Source organism: Cyanistes caeruleus, chromosome 3, assembly GCF_971803275.1.
Source record: "Cyanistes caeruleus chromosome 3, bCyaCae1.hap1.1, whole genome shotgun sequence".
Classification (NCBI taxonomy): Eukaryota; Metazoa; Chordata; class Aves; order Passeriformes; family Paridae; genus Cyanistes; species Cyanistes caeruleus.
Window position 1 is genome coordinate 78360300 of NC_141703.1, and position 21257 is coordinate 78381556.

Sequence of the window (21257 nt, forward strand, 5' to 3'; positions counted from 1 at the left end):
TCGGGACGGCGCCGGGGGCGCGCGCGGCCAATATAAACGCGGCACTGGGGGGAAAGACGGGGTTTGCCTCGCTAAGGCGCCGCGGGGAGCTGCTCCGTGCGCCAGCCCCTTCCCCAGGGCCCAGCTGAGCGCGGATAGTGCCTTGCTCGCCTAACGCGGCGATCTCAGCGCGCACAGGTGGGGTTCGTCACCATGGATCCCTCACAATGCTGACCGGGAGCCCGCAGTCGGGAGTTTCCAAGGTTTCGCGTGGGAGAGGCACTCACTGGCCGAGCTTGAAATGCTGAGAGAGCGGAATAAAACGTCATCCTGCTAGTTCTGCCTCACAAATGTTACTTCTATGCAGCTTCTCTATTCGGCGCTCTTTTTGGTTGCACTGTGTTAGTAGAAGGAGTATCATAGAGTCATAGAATGGTTTGGCTTGGAGGAGGAGCTCGAAAATCATTTAGTTCCAGCCCCATTCGGGCTATGGCAGTGCCCCTGTACTTGTAGTGCTGCTCTGCCTATCTTCTAGGCTTGCTCATGTCTTCTACAATGGGTACATCTGTGTTGCTGCTTCAACCTTGTAGCTAAACCTTTCCTTTGTAAACCTAATTTTTAACTAGTGTCTGCCTCTTGGAAGTCTGATGCAATGCTTGCTTCTCAGCTGGCAGCATGTAGTGACAGGCCAAGGGGGGTAATAGATTTCAACAAAAAGAGGTTAGGTTGAGATTAAACATTAGGAGGAAGCTCTTTACTGTGAGGGTGGTGAGGCACTGGCACAGGTTGCCCAGAGAAGCTGTGGCTGCCCCATCCCTGGAAGTTGAATCCCCCAAGACCAGGTTGGGTGGGGTTCTGAGGAACCTGGCCTAGTGGAAGGTGTCTCTACCCTTTGCAGTATAATATAACATTATATTGTAATGTTGTAACCAGATCATCTTTAAGGTCCCATCCAATCCAAACCACTCTATGATTTTTCCCTCATTCTTCACCTTTCTTCCTAAAAGGAACCATTGATTATACGTGTAGGATTTGCAGTGGTTGGGATTTGAAAGTGGGCATATCAGATATCCTTAATTTATGAGTAATGTAAATACTATTTGTATTGAGGGAAACAATTCTGCCACACATAGAGATGAGGCAAGAGGCTGTGTTAGTCTGTTTCTTTGCCTGGAGCACATTCCAAGGGTCTGAGCTGCCACTACAAAAATGGAAGAAATGTTTGTGACTTAAAACAGACTAGGCACAAAGGAGATAATTAATTGTCTATCGCTGAAACTTGAATGCAAAACATAGCTACTTTTTTGGCAGTTTTTTGTAGAAAAAAGTATTTTATACTAGGGGCTAACTGTTATAGTAACCCACCATATTGTGCCATACAAGACTGAAACCAGGAGGGCTGAGATTACTCAGTAAAACTTAGTGGTTTGATGCATGCAAATGCATGGCTGCACAGGAAAGAGACTAAAAAAATACAGAATTGCAAAATGAAATACATTGGCATAAGGAGAAGAGGTAACATAGCAGTTTTATGTGCTTTCTTCCCTGCCTTCTGCATTTCACTGCTAAAAAGCCTTGTTTACAGACTTTTTCTCTCTGACAAGTGCCTGCAACTTGCTGCAAACTACTGACTGGAATAGCTGGTACCAAGTTAATACCTGATTGTACTTTAGACACACAGTTGTTTCACAGTATGCATATAGAATAAATTAGACTTGAGAAGCGGAATTCCAAATGGGTTTTCTAGTCTCCTTATTGGATTTTTTTGTCCTTCAGCATTTTCATTATGGCAGTGCTCTCCTCAATAATATCAGTTGTAAATAGCTTTATCCTGTAGGTCAACAGGTCACAAAAAAAGTCAAGACAGTCTATTAAGAGAGTAATTGAGATTATGGATTTTAGAATCCTCTACTTATAAAATGTGAAAGAGGTCAAATATATGCTCCTCAATTATACTATTGAATGAAAGGGATATTATGAAACCTACATGTGCTGGGTAAGAATTTTGTTTCAAGGGTGTTTTCTGTCATTGTCTTGCCAAATTATTTCTGCTACTGCTTAATTTACATACATATACTGAAAACCAGGAATTTTAATCCTGTAATGTTTTCTACTTCTTACTACACACATTTGAATTGCAGTATTACAGACCTGCATTAATTCCTTCCCCCTGTGAAGATGATATTCCTTTCATAAAAGGTGAACAGTGGTGCAGCAGTACTAGTGCATTTAGTCAGGGATATATAAAACTGAAGGTACTAAGCTTCAATTATTGGTCACATTCCTCTTGAGGAAAAGGAATTACACTGGCAGGAATTATCTACAGAGTGCCAAGATAGCCAGTGGAAAATTTGAATTTCTTTTCAGGAATAGAATGCTTTTCATATGTAAAAAATGTCTCAGAGTGAATCTATGTGAAAACACAGATTTTAAAGAAATCATATTAGTTTGATGTGTTTGAGGTTGAAGAGAGGTTGTATGACTGTGAAAGCCAGCAACTGATGAGTTGGCCTGCAGTGCACAGTCAGGAGCTCAAACAGGTACAGGCCTTGTGCTGTTCCAGAAAATGCCTTTTGAGAGCAGACTCTTTGTACTTCCCTATCACAGAGGAGGTTTATTCCATCAGTAGATGAACCATTGCAAGAGACATTGGCACAGGCACCTTGCCTTGGTGTGCTCTGTGAGGCTGTTTGGTCCGAATATGAGATCTGTAAGGCTGGAGTTGACTTTTTGTGGCCTGAGAGAAAATATTCCATGTCTCACAGGCAGGTCGAGCAGACTAGCATAAGCAACCTATGTCTTTTACTACCACACAGGAACGCTTGCCCTGTTCTTCATCAGAAATTCTTCACTGTCCACTCATGTTTCTCAGCTGCACAAGGCAAAGATGACTATGTAGGCTTTTCTGCATCCTTAGCAGGGAAGCCCTGGTTTTAAAGTTTTTCTGTGAGCTAGTAATAGAAGAGCATAAACACCTGACAGCTCACCCTTGCACAGGACTTGGCACCCTGTACAAATTACATATTCTCCTTGAAAAACTCTGAAGGAAGAGCTTTAAAAAACATGTCATATTCAGACACGAAATCCTCCTGCCCTGACTCCTCTAACACATCATTATACGTTACAGCAGTTTTCTGCTTCAAGTCTCCTTCTTGCTGATAAGTGAAGTATCAGAATGAAATGAGAATTTATCTCAGTCTGAATTTGCCTTTCCCTGCATTCAGTATTCCTCAGTGTCACATCCCACACTCATATAGTCTTAAAAGTTCCCCTATGGTTCATTTTGGTTTGATGTGTGATTACTTCTCCCATGCTGTTCTCTTTTAGCACCTGGCACCTGATGTCTAATTATCGTGACCACCAGGAACTGACAGGATGTGGTTTTACAAATGTTTGTAATCCTCCAATTCATACATTTTCAAAACTGCAAAGTGCTTTTGTTAAATAGTTTGCAGTAAGTACATTCATGTGTAAGCTTAGTAAAAAGACATAGAGTTTCCTAAGAAGGAAGAAGGGCTAATCTTTATTTTTGAGGCTGACTAATCTACCATGGTCAGCCTGTGCAAGCACAGCCTGTAATAGTTTCTGCCTGAGACTGATTTGGAGATAAATTTTCTTGACAGATGTGGAAGAATAGCTTTTGTTATTATACTCTGTGTCATGTAAGAGAAAGCTGCAAAGCTACGCCTTCCAGTACCAAAGCAACTGTATCCAGAGCTGTGCCTGCATAAATTCTCAAGGTGCAGATTCTGTCCAAAAAAAAGGTGCTACAGTTTTAAAAAAATAAGAGAAAAAGGAAGGAAAATATGAGGCATAAAAGGCTATGTAGTTGGCAAAAGGATAATTATGTGTAATCAAAGACAGTGTACATCCTAAAATTATTGTTCTGGAAGGAAATGTTTATAAATTCAGATGTGGTTTTGGGCATATATGGTGTTGTCTTACAGACAACAAAAAAAAAAAAAGGCATGCTGTCCTATGACATTGATCCAGAAGTTCTTATTAGGAAACCAGGCTCATTTTCTATCACAGATGCTGCTGGGATTTCACCCAGCATCCTTATCCCAGCTTAATGATTTGGGTCTCTGGAAAACAACCAGCCTTGGGGTAGTAAGAGCAGCAGCAACAAGTGACTAAGAGCTTATCATTCATGCATGAACCACTGTGTTGCCTAAGGTCATTTTAGAAAGGGCTCTCAAACAAATGAATCCTCCCAAAGCTTGAAGCCAACAGAATTGAGCTTGATCTAGGTTTTCACAGACAAAAAGGACCCTTGTGTACCTGCTGTATATCCTCAGAGCCAGTCTGCCTAATTACTCAGTGATGCCAGCATGTTTAGACTTCTACAATGCAAACTTGGTGTGTGCACATTCATTTGCTAAAATTCTTGTAACCTGCGTTCAGCCTTCTAAAATATATGGGAACCATACACAGAATTTTCTCCAGTTCTTAAAATATGCATAGTAACTATGGGCACTAATAGGCCAATTATGCTCAGTCCAGTGAGTTTACAGCTGGTCTTTGTCAGCTTTTCCCAACTACTGTGCCATATCTTGTTTGGCTAACCTTCCTGAGTTTCTTCTAATATCTACTTCTATTTCAGAAACTATATTGAACATTCCTTTCTTTACAGCAGGTAGTTTCAAGCAGTAACCTGGATTTTCTGGCATTTTCTTTAAACAACAGATTCTACTCCAGCAAGATCTCTTAAATGGCTTAAAAGTTTGCCTTGTAGGGCATAAGCCCTCCTTATGTGATGAAAAATGCTTTTTGAGTTTAGTCCTATATTAGTAGTAAGCATTGTATTTTCAGCATGTAGTAAAAGTGAAAGGAGAAAACGGGGTTTTCTAACTTCAAAGTTATTACTTTTTCTTTTAAATTTACTTTTAATTTTTTGCTCTATGAAATTTTAAATTTTTTCCTTTTTAATTTTCTTTTAAATTTACTTTAAATTACTTTTTCTTTCTAATTTGACTTGTTCTGTGTTGTTTGCCCCCTCCATTTGATAGCTTAGGTTTATTACATTTTATACAGGAAACATGGAAGTTTTTACAAGCTTCAGTTTCTCACAGATGGGCATCTAAATGCCATGCCATAAACAAAAAATAATGCAAAGACATCCTGAAGAACAGCTTAAGGCTTCAGGTCTACAAGTCTCCAAAGAAGAGGTTTAATTAAGGTTCTGGATAAAATCATAAAGAATAAAATTGTCAGAACCTGCCAATATATTGACCAATTCGAGCACAGAATCTCAGAATCCTTTTTGGTGTGTTAGTAGTCATTTATACCTAAAACAATTAAAAATATGTGTTAGTTTCTCCCTTTCCTTAATGCTGGCTTCTGATATCTCTCTGACCACTCACCTCTACAGTGGGTGACATACAGGATATGATACAGGATGCAGGTCTCCTCTTGGGAAAGTACATGTCATTATTCTTTGATAGCTGTTATAACATCTTAATATTGTTTATGAAACACCAGCAAAAGTGTTCACAGTGTAAGAGAGAGGATCTTGGTTTGATCAAGGCCTTCATGCTGTAAATCAAAGAGACTATATGATCAGACAGACTTGTGATATAGCAGATTACACTTCTACTGCAGATTAACTTTGATGTTTTCTTTAGTAGAAAGAAACTGATTATATAGATGAAGTCATTAAAAGCCTTTATGGATGAAATATGTTTCAAAGAGAACCTTACAAAAAGAATGGGCGGTGAAGAAAAATTTATAAGAAGTGAGAATGAATTTGCACCAAAAAAAGAAATTTGGAAAAGCTGAAGAGTGAACAAATGAGTTCAGAAGAAAGCAGTGAACATGGAGTAATGATATAATGGTTCTTACTGCTCCCATTTTACTCTTTTCAACAGAAACAAGTCTCTCTAAAGACATGGAGACATTTTCTGTCATAGTTTTGCTATTATAGAAACCAAGGAAGGGTGAAAGAACAAAGGGTCTTTAGTGATTGCAAAGAATTAGAGTCAAGTCTGAGGAGAACAAATGGGTAAGGAACCTATTGATGATTTAGATGCTAATTTGGTAAACTGGAGTCTTGGCTTCTGTTTTCTACAAGATGAGAGATTTTTGTGCCTGTAATGCTGGCTCAGGTGTCTTGGGATAGATCTGATAAATGGAAGTCCCAGAATCCTGATCCTGGAAAGCCTGGCTAAGCTACTAAAGTCTAGAAGCTGTTAACATTTTTCAATCCTAAAGATCCATGAGCTTCTAGAATTGCTGATTTTTGTATGCCCAAGCTCTTCTGATGTTGACAGGACTGAAAGGCTCAGAATCTAAACTTGAACAAGGTTCAGGAATTACGTCTTTTTCATATATGTAGAAATATATCCATCATCTAGTATACTCAAAAGGGCTTTTTTGGTTTTTCATGCAGATTCTAATATTTAGTAGAAGTTTGAGGCCATAGATACGTATTCTGAAAATCATATCCCTACAGATCGGAGAGCTGGAATTCAAGATATATTCCTTTTCTCAGTATTTCCTATAAGGCAGCTGGACAGCCACACCTTTGACTTTACATGGTTCCCTAGCAGTGTGCTTACATCTTTAGATCATACCTCAAGGTTCCAGCAAAGCCTGGGTGATGAACCCACCAGTATGAGGCTGGAGCAGCCCTACAGTTGGAGACATCTATTGAATCTAACACTTTGCTTCAGATATGAAAGTAATACTGAAGTCAGTAAAGGGAACAGCAGCAGTAGCAGAGACAAACCTAGACAGCAGTATCATTTGCCCCAGTAATGTCCTTGGTAGAGCAAAACCACTTTTTTCCCACTGGTCCAATAAAATTGCCTCAATCTGCTTCTTTGGGTGATCAATGCTCATCTGGAATTTTATCACTGTCCTTTTTAGAGGATAATTTAATTGTTTTACATTTATAGAGACAAGGTAATAACCTTAGATTTACATAGAGCTAATTTCTTTCTTTGTGAGTGGGTTCTGCAGGATGTGAGCAATTAAGTTTCTGTGGGAGGATTACAGGAAACATGATTAATGGATCAAAGAGAGACCATCTAAGGGAAATGGGTATAATACCAAGGGAGATAATGCTCTTTTTCATAATACTTATGCAAATATGCCAAATGTTGGTGAATTCAATTAATATTGGACAAATGGATTCTCTGTGACGCAGAGTAAACACATACTGGGGAAACAATAAAGCTTTATTGCACATTATCTGTTAACTTCCTCTCAGACAGGCTGGGTTGCCTGGTCAGGCATCTCATTCCATTGCAGGTGGCAGGGAACAGCCAGGCACAAATCAGTGAAAGACACTGAGATTGTTTGGATGAAAAAGACTGACCAAGGCTGAATTCTTTGCATGCATGGCCAATCAGCGCTTGTCAATGTCTTCAAGCCTGCTGCTCAGTTCTCTGCCAAAAGTTAAATTTTATTCCATGGAAATGAACGCTGGTTTAAGAATGAAGGAGACAGAATTAGACAATGTTTATGTTCTTTGTTCTTTATTTTATTTCTATAAAAGCAACACTAGCAGAAAAAAAAAATAATTAAGTAAAAACAGAATGCCTGAGCTCTGGAAGACACTTGACTAGGACTCAAAAAAGCCCAGCTTCAGTGACCAGTATAAAATTAGTTTAATACTAATGCTATATAAAGGCAATGAATCCTTCAGGTACTGTAGTGATAGGAAATATGCAAATATCTACATTTACTGAAAACGTAAGTTGCTTATTTGCTTGCTAGCTTCTATACTGCATATGGTATTTTAATCTCTATTCTAAAATACTCAGTTCCTCTACTGTCGCTGTTGGACACGAAATGAGTCACATGGATGCAGTTTGAGGTGTGGTGAAAGAAAGAGCAGGCTTTATTTTTCTTTTCAGTATTTATAAGCTTCAGACCACAACCAGGGATTGGATAGTCAGGTTAACACCTTCCCAACCTCACTGGCTGTGAGAGATGTCCATCAAAAGGCATATCTTTAATGGAATGTATAAACGCCTACGTTTATAGTTACTTTCCTGGGAAAGTGGCTAGAGCATGTAGAAAAACAATATTGAGGGCCTGATTCTCAGGGCAACACTCTACTAAAGATTTTATATGAGGTTTTGTTCTGAAAAATCCTGATACACAGAGGGAAGGCATTTGACAAGTATACTGTCCATTTCACTCCATACAGCCTGGGCACTGAACTAACAAAATGTGACTAGAGTTATGGAGGTTAAATTTTAAGTATGAAACTCAAGTTTGTCCTTTGGTTGCAACTGCCCTATAGCTGGCATCATGCTTTTCAGCCAGGAGCAATTCTAGGGACATCCTTTCAGTGTCTAGAGACAAGAAGTTGGGAAGAACACAAGAAAATCACCTTCAAAATCCCACGTTCCACAGAAAACCTACTCTTGGAGATGACATGCCCCTACTTGACTTGGAAGCTCTCTCAGCATTTCAAATAAGACTTCTGTGTATTGCTCTTTTCTGTGAAAGTAGGTGCCTGCTTGGTAAAAACATGATGCAACCAGAAATTACTATGTGAGCTATAAACTTGAATATATTTATCACATAAGGACTATATTTTTTTCAGTGTAAAGCATGACAGCCAAGTTACCCTTTACAGAAGTGATGCTGCTGCTGCTTTTTCAGTGCTATTGCTTTGTAGTCAAAGCAGTTACCCAGAGCAGTGGAGATTTGGGGTTAATCCTTAGCCTGAAAATGTCCTGCCTCAGGCTAGAAAAGTCTCTTAGGGTCACATCCTGGGCCAAAGGGACTGCTGCACATTCCAGGAGACTGGAAAGAAAGCAGACAGGGCAGTGTCAGAGAGAAAGATGGGGGGACCTGGAAATCAGGCAAAGATTGAATTCTCTGCTGTGCTCTGAATGTTCATTACATTTTACATTAGGCAATCATGAGATGAACTTTCAAAGCTAATGAATGAGTCGAGATTCCAGGTTCAGGTTTGTCCTTTAGTCATTCCATGCACCTGGAAAGAATGAGCCATGCTCACTCAGGCTATTGCAGTGGGGGGAAGGCTCTGTGCAGTGTGCCCTGAGCAGAAAGAAACTCCAAGGTTCAGGAACAGGGGACTGCTAAGACACCTGTTATCCTGAGGCTCTCATAATGGCCAGCCACTAAGCCCTTGTGTGGCATTCTGGGCTACCCTGCACAGTGTCCAATTATTTTCTCTGGGAATATGCATAATTTAGTTATTTGGGTTCCCCTGCTGAGCCCGGACTTCATGATGCATAAATAGGCATGCTGGATCTCATCCTCACATAACTTAGCTGTGCATTTTCCCTTTGCTTTTGACCACAGAAAAGTATATTAGCCTTATTTTCTACTTGCAAGGCATGTGTTCATTCATTTTGATTCTCTACAGTCAAGTTACAAAATCTTAAAAATATCTTAATCTTTTCTACTAAGCCATCTGTTTAAATCAGAGATAATAAATTTTAATAAAAATTGGTATTTTCCCAAGTTTATGATTTCTTTTATCATGCAATTTTGCTGTGATCTTTGAGTTATTGCCTCTAATAGTTGACTTCCCTGTTCCCTGGCTGATTCTATCTCAAAGTGTCTTAATTTCAGTTAAATGTGTCTTGGCAGACATCCACCACTGGAATCAGTGCTGAACACCACGGAGTATTCTTCTAATTGGACATAAAACTCAGAGATTTTTTCATATGATTCTTTGCTATACAGTGTGTGCAATTAGATTTAATGAGCTCATTTTCAGGACAAGTTGGCCAAACCAGTGCTATTACTAATTTATAGAGGCTACAGAAAAAGCTACTTGATTATTTTCTTTTCTAAATTAAAACTTTATAAGAAATATTGTTGCTGCTTTTCCTTTTAGTATGTGAATATACAAAAACCTAATTTTGGAAATGAAATGTTTTCTCAGTGTGTGATTTCAAATGATTGTTGCAGAATTTTTGGGTTTTCCTTGCAAATGTTTTGGCAACAAAGGTAAGTCTAGCATGTTCTTATGTCATGTTAATAAACCCAATTAGTGTATCATGATGACTGAGGAACCAGTAGTAGCGTAGCTCTCATGGCATGAATGGAACAAACCAGCTTGAAATCCTGTGTAACACTTGGCAGCTGGTGCCCAAAGCCACTCTAACTACACTGCCAGCTCAAGAGTTACATGTAAAAATATTATTGGCTAACACAGAACTGGTTAAAAATGTTTTTCTCTGGAAATATTGGACACAGTCATGTGGCTAAGACAGAAGGAAGCTTTAACCATTACTGTTTGTTTTCACCAGTCCTTGCAGACTGAACAGAAACCTGAGCTGGTCTATGCTGGAAAGCTGTGTCGTGTCCAACAGACCTGATTCAAGAGACCACAGCTGAACCCCTGGAAAGATTAGAACATGAGAGCTGCTCAATCAGCCTCCTCATCATTGCAGCACTAGTAGAAGAGACAACAAAAGGAGACTGGCAGTTTGTTAGTTGAAGATGCAATGCAACACATCGGTGTTAACACACTGTTGAGAAGAGCAGCACCTGAAAAATACCAGGAGATCCCAATACTTGAGTTGGTCATTCATAAGGAAGAGTTCTTTGATGCTATTTTATGTGGTATCCTTCTGTCCTCTACCTTTAATATAATGTCAGTGGATAGATATGACAGCTGGTAGGCCAAGTTTCTCTTTGCATATGAGAAAGTGGGTATGGGAGTGGCTCTGTGGTATGCCTGCTGATGGCAATGTGACCCCCACTCCTGTCCTTTTCTTATCTGCACGCAGCTGCATAGCTTCCTCGCACCTCCTTGGCTTCCTCGCACCTCCTTTACTGGCTATTTTGTTCAGGCAAGGCACTTGCCTCAGGACCATCCCTTTCCACACCTGCAAAATGGAAATAATGCACCCATTTTTGAAAAATGCATTGAGAATTACCAGCATGAACCTCAGAACAGGGGTGGAAATTATTCCTATTGCAGTTTTACATGCTTCTACTTGCTTTGTGACAGTGTCCCATGAGCGCTTCATAAATTGCTAATTCTGAGTTACTAAGAATTACAGTCATGTTTCTGTTTGCATTGGATAGACATATACCAGGGCTTTCATGCCTGGCATCCTTGCTGCTTCTTACAACGACACTTCTCATTTATATACAGAAATAATGAGATGGAAAAATGTTAGAAGGATTGCCTGAAAGCTGCAGATCCTTCTGGCAGTAATTATTTATCTGTCCACCATTTTGTCTGTGTATATTTTATTCTCATTCAGTGTATATATAACAATAAATTAGTTGGCAGAATCAAAGCTGCTTATTTTAAACTTACAATGCTCTCTTTGGACTGACACACAAGCAAGCTGCATAGTATAGGACATATGCACATGCTACACTTGGTAATTTTTGGTGTAAATTTATTTACATGTATCTGATTGCTTTCCTAATAGAATGGATCAGTCTTCCCTCCCAAATGAAAGAGAAAATAGGAAAATTGTTTGAGATGTTGTAATGAAAGCCAATATATCTTTAGCAGAATGGGTTAAGCATCAGTACCTTGTGTGCTGTTTCTTTCACCTGTAAAGTACAAATTTTGCACTAACAATTCATTAGCATTTTACAGAGTCAACATTAACTAAATATCCTTGACATATTCCCCAAGAGAGGATAATGTCATTAACCTCTTTTACAGATGAGGAAACAATATTGGATAAACATTGCAACTCCATTGACTTCTGTGGAGTTATTCCAGACTTACACCAGTAGAAATAACATTAACTTTAGTCCTTGATATAATAAGTCATTTATTCATGGTTATCTAGTCACAAAGCTGCACACTCAGGATGAGAAACTGAAAACATCCACATTTCCTTTGTTGCCACAGTAAGATTTTCTACTGATACAGCATCTATAAACCCTTATCTAGGATATTTTAAAAAAGACAAAACAACACACCACCACAGAATCTTTCATTTTTCTCCTACTCATGTCTAGAAACAATTCTTGTGTCTAGAAAGGTCTGCATCCTATGAAAATAAATGAACAATAATTTTTTTTTATAAACTTCTAGTTCCCCAGAAATGTGAATGTTTTTTTCTGAGGAAATTTAACAACAAAAAAAGAATGATGGGCTTCCAAAGACTGCCAATGAGCAAAGAATGTAAGTTAAAGGTCTTTATATATGCAAATACTTCATTACATTTGGGGGGATTTCTTATATTCTCGAGATTTCATATTTTCTCTCTCTCTTTATTTTTTTAATTGAAAGCAAAGGAACAGTGGGGCATCGGTTACTTCAATTTACTTATGAATATCCAGAATTCACTTTCACCTTCCAGAGTGCCAGTGCTACCTGTCAGCATTTGAGGTCTGGAGTAATGTGGGAGTCTGCTTCTGACCTCTGGGAAGAAACGTGGGAGTTCAGACTCCTCTAGACAGAATGCTCTGCAGAAATTTGGGGTCTACACTATTTCTGATAAAATAGAAATTTTTTTTGCAACACATGTGTTCCATCCCAAATAGCTGGTGGCAACAGCATTATTTCTGAAACAGTGTAAGCTAAAAAATGCTTAAAAATACAACTCTCATGTCTCCAGTTAAATTAGCTCTAATGTATTAATTATAAAAATGCTCAGTTGTCATTTATGATGGACTTGCTGCAAGTGTGAGAACTAGAGCTGAAATTCAGCCTTACACAGAGGATCACTACCAAGCTTCTTCCCTAAGCCCCATTCAGAACAAGGTAAAAGTCCCACTCATCAATCTTCTTTCCTGGATTGGCCCTTATGCGCTGGCCAGTGTCACCTTACCATGTCTCAGTGGTACCCTGAGAATTCAAAGTCCTCTTGAAACCAGGTTAGGAGGTAATTGTACCCAAATTTTGAGTATTTCAGATGAAATAGTATCACAGCAAATGCTGTCCCAATCTCCTACACCTCACCATCTATGCAGAATTATTTTGACAACAAAAGAGAGCTAGGAGCTTTGAACAGTTCTAGTATAAAGTCTTTCTCCCAGTTCAGAAACAAAAATTTTCATGTCCCCTCTATTCAGAAAGTCTCATGGCTGCTACATTCTTCCACAGATTTTCTTTACAGACCTGGGCAGAACAAACAAGACCTGCTCCAACTCCTTCTGTATTCAATGGGAACAATTCAGGTTGACTTCAATCAGATTGCTTCAGGCCCTTAATCTCCCTGAATGTACCGGAATTTGAACAAGCAGCAAACACTGATATTACCAGAGAAAAGGAGGATGACATAAAAATATTTCCAAATAGAAGAGATTTAGTGGACAGTTGGAATTACACCACATATATTTTCTTTAAAGTAAATGAGCGACATGATCCAATAACAGTTGTATCTTATGCTTTCCATAAAGATTTCAAGGCATTTCATAATCAATTAACAGCTCAAGCACGTCACCATTACAGAACATTTTGCAATAAACCATTAGGAATTAATGTAGAATGAGCTTTCCATCATCACTAAACAAACCGCTACGCAGCTAGGATCTATGCCAAGCCGGCTTTGAATTTTTTAATGAAGATTATACACATTCCCTGCAAGCAGAGGATAAGTCCCTGTGCCAGGACTTTCTATTTGCCTCCTCCCCACCACCTGCAATTTTTTTATGTTTAACCATTTCTCTGTACTTTGGTGAGATTAATAAAATCCAGTGCTCTGTGCTGCATTACCTTCAATTCAGATATTTAGGACAAGATGGATCACAGTAAATGCAATATGGAGGAGTTACACTCCTGTATTGAAAATCAGTCCCTACAGCGATTTCATGTTTCTCTGAACCATTCCTTAACAGATCTGTGGGTAAAAATTCCAAATAGACTTTAGTTGCCTCCTCCCAAGTCTTGCTACTCCTATATTTTCTGTTTAATAATTCTGGGCATATCCCTACCTCCTCCAATTAAACACAGTGAAGAGGGTGACAGCACATAAGTAGGCTTTTCCAAGCTGTTGTCAGACCTAGAAATAAAGTGCCTGGCCCTTACAGGTATTTTAGGGCAGCAGTTACACAATTAGGCTCCTTATATTCCAGAGATAATGTCTGGATCTAAAATTCAAGCTTGCACCTGAACAGCTCCCTCGCATGGCACCAGCAGGCTATTCCTTCTCCACCTGAAGCACTCTGGCTTCCCCCACTAATCTGCCCAGCAACAGTTTGTCCCTTCCTATCTGCAGCAGCCGGCTCGTGTAAGCATCGTGCTCCCAGATCAGCTGCAGCAATTTTTGGTATGATTTACAAGGGGAAGAAAAAAAAGCTGCTTCTTCAAAGATTCGAGTCTTTAGGCATCTGACTTTTGGCCCCCACCCTGACAGCATCACATGGGACGTAACTTTCAAGCTGTTTAAGTGAGACGTGTTTTTGTTTAACAAAGACAGCACACAGTCTATGATTAATCTTTTGCATGAGAGACATGGCAGTTTCCCCACTGTTGTGCAAGACAATATGGTTTGATTGCTTCTGCCTCCTGTCAAGCCTCCAACTGGAAATGTGTAATATGAAATGAAGTGCAGTAAAACAGATAAGAACGTGCTGAGGTAGTTAAAATGATACTGCAGTAATTAAGGCTCTGTATCTGTATTAGAAACAAAATAAGCCCACTGTTTGGTTTGATTAACACTGCAGGACTGTAAGGCTGCCAATGACATATCTCTGTACAAAGCAGAAGATGAGAGTCCAAGAGTTGTCCCAATGGGAAGATGCGAGAGTGGAGAAGCTGTACCAGTTGGAGCTACCAAGAGCCGTCCCAGTGTGTAAATATGAGATACCAAGAGCTGCCCTAATGGGGAGATGTGAAAGTCCAAGAGTTGTCCCAAAGGGAAGTCAACAGACCAGAGGCTACAAGTCTGGAAGTATAGGGGCTGCACCCTGCAGGTTCCAGCCAGCTCCAGTTGGTTCCAGCTGATTCCAGCCTGCTCTCTTGTCGGGCATGGCCCTTTGTGATAGAGGAGTGGCCCAGCCCCTCCATTACATACCGTGTTCACAACAGTGTCCTGCACACTTTCCCTAAAAGCAGGAAAGTTTGACAGTAAAAGGTGCACAGTGGGAATATTTGATTTATTTAAGGGTTTTTAGGAAAGGTTCTCTCCCAAGCAGAAACAGGAAAACTGTTCTTGCAGCAGCTATAGCAGCAAGTTACATAGTGACAGGTCACTGTATTTTTGCTAATATATATTGTATTGTTATTATGCACTTAGAGCAACAACAAAGACTGAATGCCAGTGGCAGAAAAAAAATCTAGCAGCAACTGACTATATAAAGCATGAGAAATTCCTCCTGTGCGTGCCACATTAAAAAAAAGAAGTCAAGAGCTCATTAATTCCCTGCACCATAACCAATTTGGTACTGCCTAGAAGAGCAGTACTGAACTGTGAATTGTTCTTATTTATACTATATCATGCAACTTGATAAAAAAATCAAACTAAACAACTTGCTCTGCTCCACACAGCTCAGAATCCAAGCAACGAAGTTTACTGCTAGGCATCTGATCCATCAATTCTGTTCTTTTGCCCTTGGTTCCCCTCTGTGTCCAGCTGCACTTCTTTTACTCTCCAAAAGAGTCATTAATTTCTGCATCTTTTGTGAAGTAATGGTCCCTCTTCTTCGGAGAAGAGATGCAGTCTGTGCACAACTGTGAAGTTACACCCATAGCTGTGCACTCTGTGCAGTGTATGTAAAAAATGGGGAAAGGGTGGAAGCATAGAGTCCCATTGGCTACAAGTGGGACACATGACAAAAAAGGAAAAAAGTACCTCAAACTTTTAAAGAGATCAAGGGAAAATGAATGAAACTATTCTCTCCAAAAGATATACTGCCTCTCTTTTTTTTCCCTCATGCTAATCCTGCCTTGTCCTGTATGCAGCCTTCATCTCTCTTTCCGATGAGGGAGATACTCATGCAGTGTAGCCTTGCTCAAACTGAGAGCATTCTTATTATGTCCCCCAAAGTGAATGTATCAACTGACCCAACTCATCACCTGGAAATGGCTGTGTGTGAGCCAACCCCAGCTTTCTGAGTTGTCAGCTGTGCAATGCTCATTGCTGTCAAGCTCAGCAAAGTCAGACCTTTCCCTGTGGTGAGCTGCAGAGTGATGGAGCAGGTGCAGACTTCCAGCAACAGCTTTCCCAAAGAGCTACTGCTTCACACTCCCCATGTGACATAACAAATATGAGGGCTTCTCTGCCCTCATTCCTTCCGCTAGATCAAAAACCAAACCACTGCAGCCATTATTTCTAAATAAGGATTAAATTTAGAGGAAGTCATACCAGTACCAGCCATAGTCTTGTGACCACTGTACTGCTACCAAACTGCTTTGGATTAGGTTCAAGGCTGAGCTCTTCTGGGCCTGCTGGATGCTCCTGATAAGTGTTTTTACCTAACAACTCACTGATAAGGACTCAAGTTTGAATGCAGCCCAGGGCAGAAGTGCCCCAGTTACTTCATTTGCCTTAAAGGTTTGAGCTTGTTTTTCCATGGAAGTGCCATAATGTCAAAGTTACAGAGCACTCTGAATGTCTATCTTACCACTTTTGCTGAAACTGTTCCACTCTACATGGAATAACTGATATTCAATATTCATGAAATATTGATAATAATTGATGATGGGACCTGATAAAGTATGCCTTGTAACTTAGTGGTTAAGGTGGGAACTGGAAGAGGAATGGGGCTTCTTGTCTGTTCTCCAGGGAGCATATGAGTTTTAATTTACTGAGTATGTTATGGAAAACTTAAGATGAATGCTAAGCAGGCAATGCACAATGACACACACTTAAATTTGCTCATACCACTACGTGGAGATGAACAGCTGTGGCAGAGGAGCATCTTTACCACTCACTTCTCCTATGCAGATCACAATTAGATTCTGGTGCATTTTGAAGTGACTTCAGACTGTGATCAGTGCAGCACTTGGGGATAATCCATAATTTTGGAGGATCAAGTGCAGCCATACAGGTGTAGTGCAGCGGAGCAACTTCCTCTAACTGCAGGTAAAGGGGAAGAACCAAAATCTCCACCTTCCTTGGATGCAGAGTTTAAATCAGCTCCTGTTCCATTGCTCCTGGGCAACAATGTCAGGCTATGGTAAACTTCAGTAGGTCCCTAAGATGAAGTGAAACCTATTTAAAGTTGTTGGGGTGGTTTTTTGTGAGCTTCACACATAACAGTTAGGAAAAATGATTAATACAGTCTCCAGAAACTAGAAGATTCCCACTGATTCCAGAGGTTCACAGATAGAACCCCAAACCAACAATCTTAATTTTTAAGAACTGTTGAGAATCTAGACTAGTCACACTTTTTAACATAAATATTTTGTTTGGAAAGCACCGTTTCTACAGAAGTGTGGGGGGAGGGGATTATGTGAAATTATCAATTTCAAAGCAATTTCTATTAGGAAATAGTAAATATCTTCCTCTTTCCATATTCTCCAAATTAGAAATGTTTAACTCAATATGGTTTGCCATTTAGGGATGGACCTCATAAAAACAGTTGAATTGAAGCAAAAAATTTGGAAGAGTAAGGTAAAACTTGAGAAGTCATCTAGGATTATTTTTTTTTATTTAAAAAATTAATAGAGACAATTTCCATACCACTCATTTCCCTGCCCCTGGAAACCTTTGTTCCACTTGGAATAAGCAAAACTTCAGTCCTATCAGGAATACAAAAAGGTTATTTCAAGATTTTGACAGACAGAAAAAAATACTTTTCAGCTCTACCAAATAGTCTACTGTGTCTCAGAGCTGTAAATATAGTTTGCAAATCTTGCATCTGTTTTTTGTTTATAGTGATGGTAAGATATCTGTGTAGGGTAAGTCAAGTTTTCCATGACAACAGTGTGTACTTCTACATTTCTAGCTACTGGTGGTTGAAAACACAAGAATAAAAGCATACAGAAAGAGGACCTTAAGAAAAAAACAATCCAGCAAGACTTTCAAAAGACAGAATTAGGTAATGTATAAAGTAACTGAGCTTGTTGAAGTAGGTAATTGTATTAGTATTGACTCAGTGTAACCATCTCTCTTTCATAAATGAATGCTTTGCATGACTGGTTTTCTGTGTATAAATGCATTGGATTTTTTTCTTGTTATTGAGTTTTATAGGGAAAAAACCCAGCTACACAGATGGAGGTGAAGAGAACTAATCTCTAATATTTTGTATGAGAGGAATTATCAAACATAGGTAGCAGTGAATCCAAATGTGACTAGATATTATATAACACTTGCTAGGGTGTATAATCATGTTTATCTCCGCTGGGAAAAGATCCAAAGCCAGAACTCCAAATCTGAAGCCATCAGGAATGTACTATTTCAAATACCCCCACCCCTGACTGTGGGCTTCTGTGTGGGTCCAGTTTCAAAATAGAATTTCATGCCCAGCCCAGCTTGGTGAGATTGCTCCTGTACTCCCTCATGCTGAGTAGCACCTACTCATGGAAGTTATTAGACTGAAGGAGAAGGGGAGGGGGTAAGAGTATGTCCCCACTTCAAGTCTCACAACACTGAAAAAAAAAAAAAGAAAATAAAAAGAAAATAAGTGAAATATATATCTTTGCATTATAACTATAAAACCTTGAGGGGGAAAAAAAAGGAAGTTATGAATTTGGCCTCTGGGATCCAAGGAACTGAATTATTAAGTATGTCCACAGATGTAATATTAGATATTATATTCATGGATAAAATGTGGAGAAAGACTTTGGAATTGAGCCCAGAAAGAATTGCTGATACAAGACAGTTCCTTATGTTTCTCCTAAAATCTCCAAAACTGATATTATTAAATAAAAGGGTTTGGGGGCTGGAATTAAACCTGCATAGTTTTATGAGGAACAGGTCTTTACTGCCTAGTTCAATCTGTATGGAAATATAACCCTCAGACTTTATAGTCAAGTTACAGACTTCTTTTTAGAGGCAGGTCAACAGGAACCACACATTCTCTTTTAATCTTGCTATGTATTAAAATGTTTTATAGTGACATCATTAGTGATATTACTGGAACCCATCTGCAGCCAGAATCTACTCCACTCCTCCACCCAACTGTAAGCATAAACCCTCAACCCTTTCTTTCTGACAGAAACGTATGCATTCGTCTCATGACTGATCTCTTCCTTAGGCCCAAAGCTGGATGGTGAGCAAGACATTCCAACCAGCCAGTGTGAAATCTTCACCCTCTCTAGTCTCCAGTCCATCCAGCACCTCACTTTCGATGGGTTTGGTGGAGGAAAAGAAAAATAAAATACATCTGGCCAGTTTTGCCCAGGCAAGTGAGGGGCCAAGGTAGAGAAAACTTCCTAACATCTTCAGAAAATAATCTGAGTCCTGAGAGATGACATTTAATTACACACATTAGTGTAATACAGAACTACAAGTACTATGAGCAAAGTGAGGACTATGAGCACAATTCTGCTCACTGTACCACAATCCACAAAGAAAAGAAACTCTTCATGGATTCATGGTTCTGGAAATCAAAAGGAACTACAATGTCTGCAGCCCATAATCTTAGTACAGGGGCTATAAATTTCTTCCAGATGATTTAAGCATACTTCGTAAAAAAAAATAAAATAAAAATCAACTCTTACTTTAAAAAAAGCAAAGTTATAGTGATCCACCACTTCCTTGTGAAAGCACCCTACTGTTTAATTATTCCCACTGATAGAAATTTATTTCAAGGTTAAATCTATCTCACTCTGCTTTTGCAATATCATCAAATGTGAAGACCCATCACAAAGAATTATAGTGACATCTATGTCAAAAAGCACAGAACCCATCTTTCCGCTAAACTTGCTAAGCACAAAGCTGGATAATCCTGCTATGTGATTTTCTAATGTTATCTGGAGATACTCACGCTCCCTTTAATTACATTATTTTACTTCCAGAGTCACTGTAAGGTGATCATCAGGGAGGCAAGAAGAAGCAGAAGGCCCTGTTATGTGCCAGAGAGAATGAAGGGCATGCTGTAAACAGTATCTATGTGCCAAATGCTACTGAATCTTTCAACAGATCATTGAGCAGTCAACAGCTCTGGTCTGGAAATACACTGACTGTTTGTAGAGAAAAGTCCACAACCAAACTGGTCCTTTGGATATCTGGCTGCTATGATTTTGGAAAAAAAAAAAATATCTCACAGCATTAGTACATTTATATACATAAGGGAAGCAAATTATCTGCTGAAATTCATGACACTACACATTAAATTTAAAAACTAAAGCTTTTTACACATAAGTTCCTCCAAAACATTTTGTCCTCTAACATCAACAGCAACAGAAGAAGCTGGTGGCTGGTGTGAGAATCTTAATTGAAGTGACAGCAAGACTTTGCCAGTTAAGTATATTTTTATGTCAAGAAGAAAAAATAGAAAATGTCAAAATATACCTAAAAGTAACTACAAGCATGTAAGCTAATAAAATTAGTTTGCCCTTCATTCTTTTAAAGTCTCAGCTCTTCCTGTAAATAGTCAACTTCCTACAATTCCTAAAAGTTCAGTAAGAGTTGAAAGCACTAAGTAACTCGCAGGAAGCTGCTCAGCACTGTGCCATGGTGTTTACAGAGCAGAGTTTGAAAGTCTGGCTGGTATGACAGGTTTTTCAGAGAGAGACATCTTCAAACAAAGAAGATTCTCATGCATAAGTCTTCAGGGATTCACTGTAAGTCACATAGCTGTTAACACATTTAGGTTGATTGAATGCGAGAATGTTATACGTAGACATCAACTTTCAAGAGGGTTGTGATTTAGGGACCTGCAGGTGTTGCTTTTGTAAATTTCATAGAGTTCAGTGCCAAAAGAGGACACAGTGTGAAAAATTATAAGCAGATCAACTAAAGCATTTTTTTCAATAGAATGTACCGAAGAAAGCCTTGTCAACGTCTGTGACTTATCTTTCCACTTTTGTAAAACATGGTACAGGTGTAACTGTCTATTCTGACTTTTAGTCACAATATTTAGCTACCTGAAAGATAAAGTATAATGAGACACTATACATTTCTCCTTGTTCGGTTTTTCCCAGTTTTGGAACTGTGAGCCCTTGAAAGCAGATGACATACTCAATTATTATCAAGTAAATTTTTTATCTGTCGTTTGATCACTTGTGACAGCGGATGAAATATAAAAAGACTAAACTTGCACTGCAGAATTAGCCTGCAAAATACACTGGCATGTATCCAACACACAAAATAGAAATTATCCCTCAGAAGTTTCTGAATAATATTTTTATGGTTTTTGGGTAAGATCAGCCAAAGTTCTGGTGACGTCACATTTCCATAATATCGTTCAGAATGTTACATATCATGTTCTGCTAAAAAAGGAATCTTACAGTTCAAGAGTTCTGTTGCAACCTGGAG

The 21257-nt window shown here is 39.1% G+C and overlaps 1 long non-coding RNA gene across 2 annotated transcripts; it reads left to right on the plus strand.

Moving 5' to 3' along the window:
• Positions 1-58: 58 nt before the first annotated feature.
• On the plus strand, positions 59-21043 carry LOC111924676 (uncharacterized). Of its 2 annotated transcripts, XR_015284832.1 has the most exons (7): positions 59-303; positions 10221-10536; positions 11981-12070; positions 17782-17874; positions 18892-18958; positions 19033-19179; positions 19796-21043. It is a non-coding gene; the product is annotated as an uncharacterized LOC111924676 (long non-coding RNA). The 2 variants fall into 2 exon arrangements; XR_015284833.1 differs by lacking the exons at positions 59-303; positions 10221-10536; positions 11981-12070 and adding an exon at positions 16782-16916 and having other exon boundaries at positions 19796-20911.
• The last annotated feature ends 214 nt before the right edge of the window (positions 21044-21257 follow it).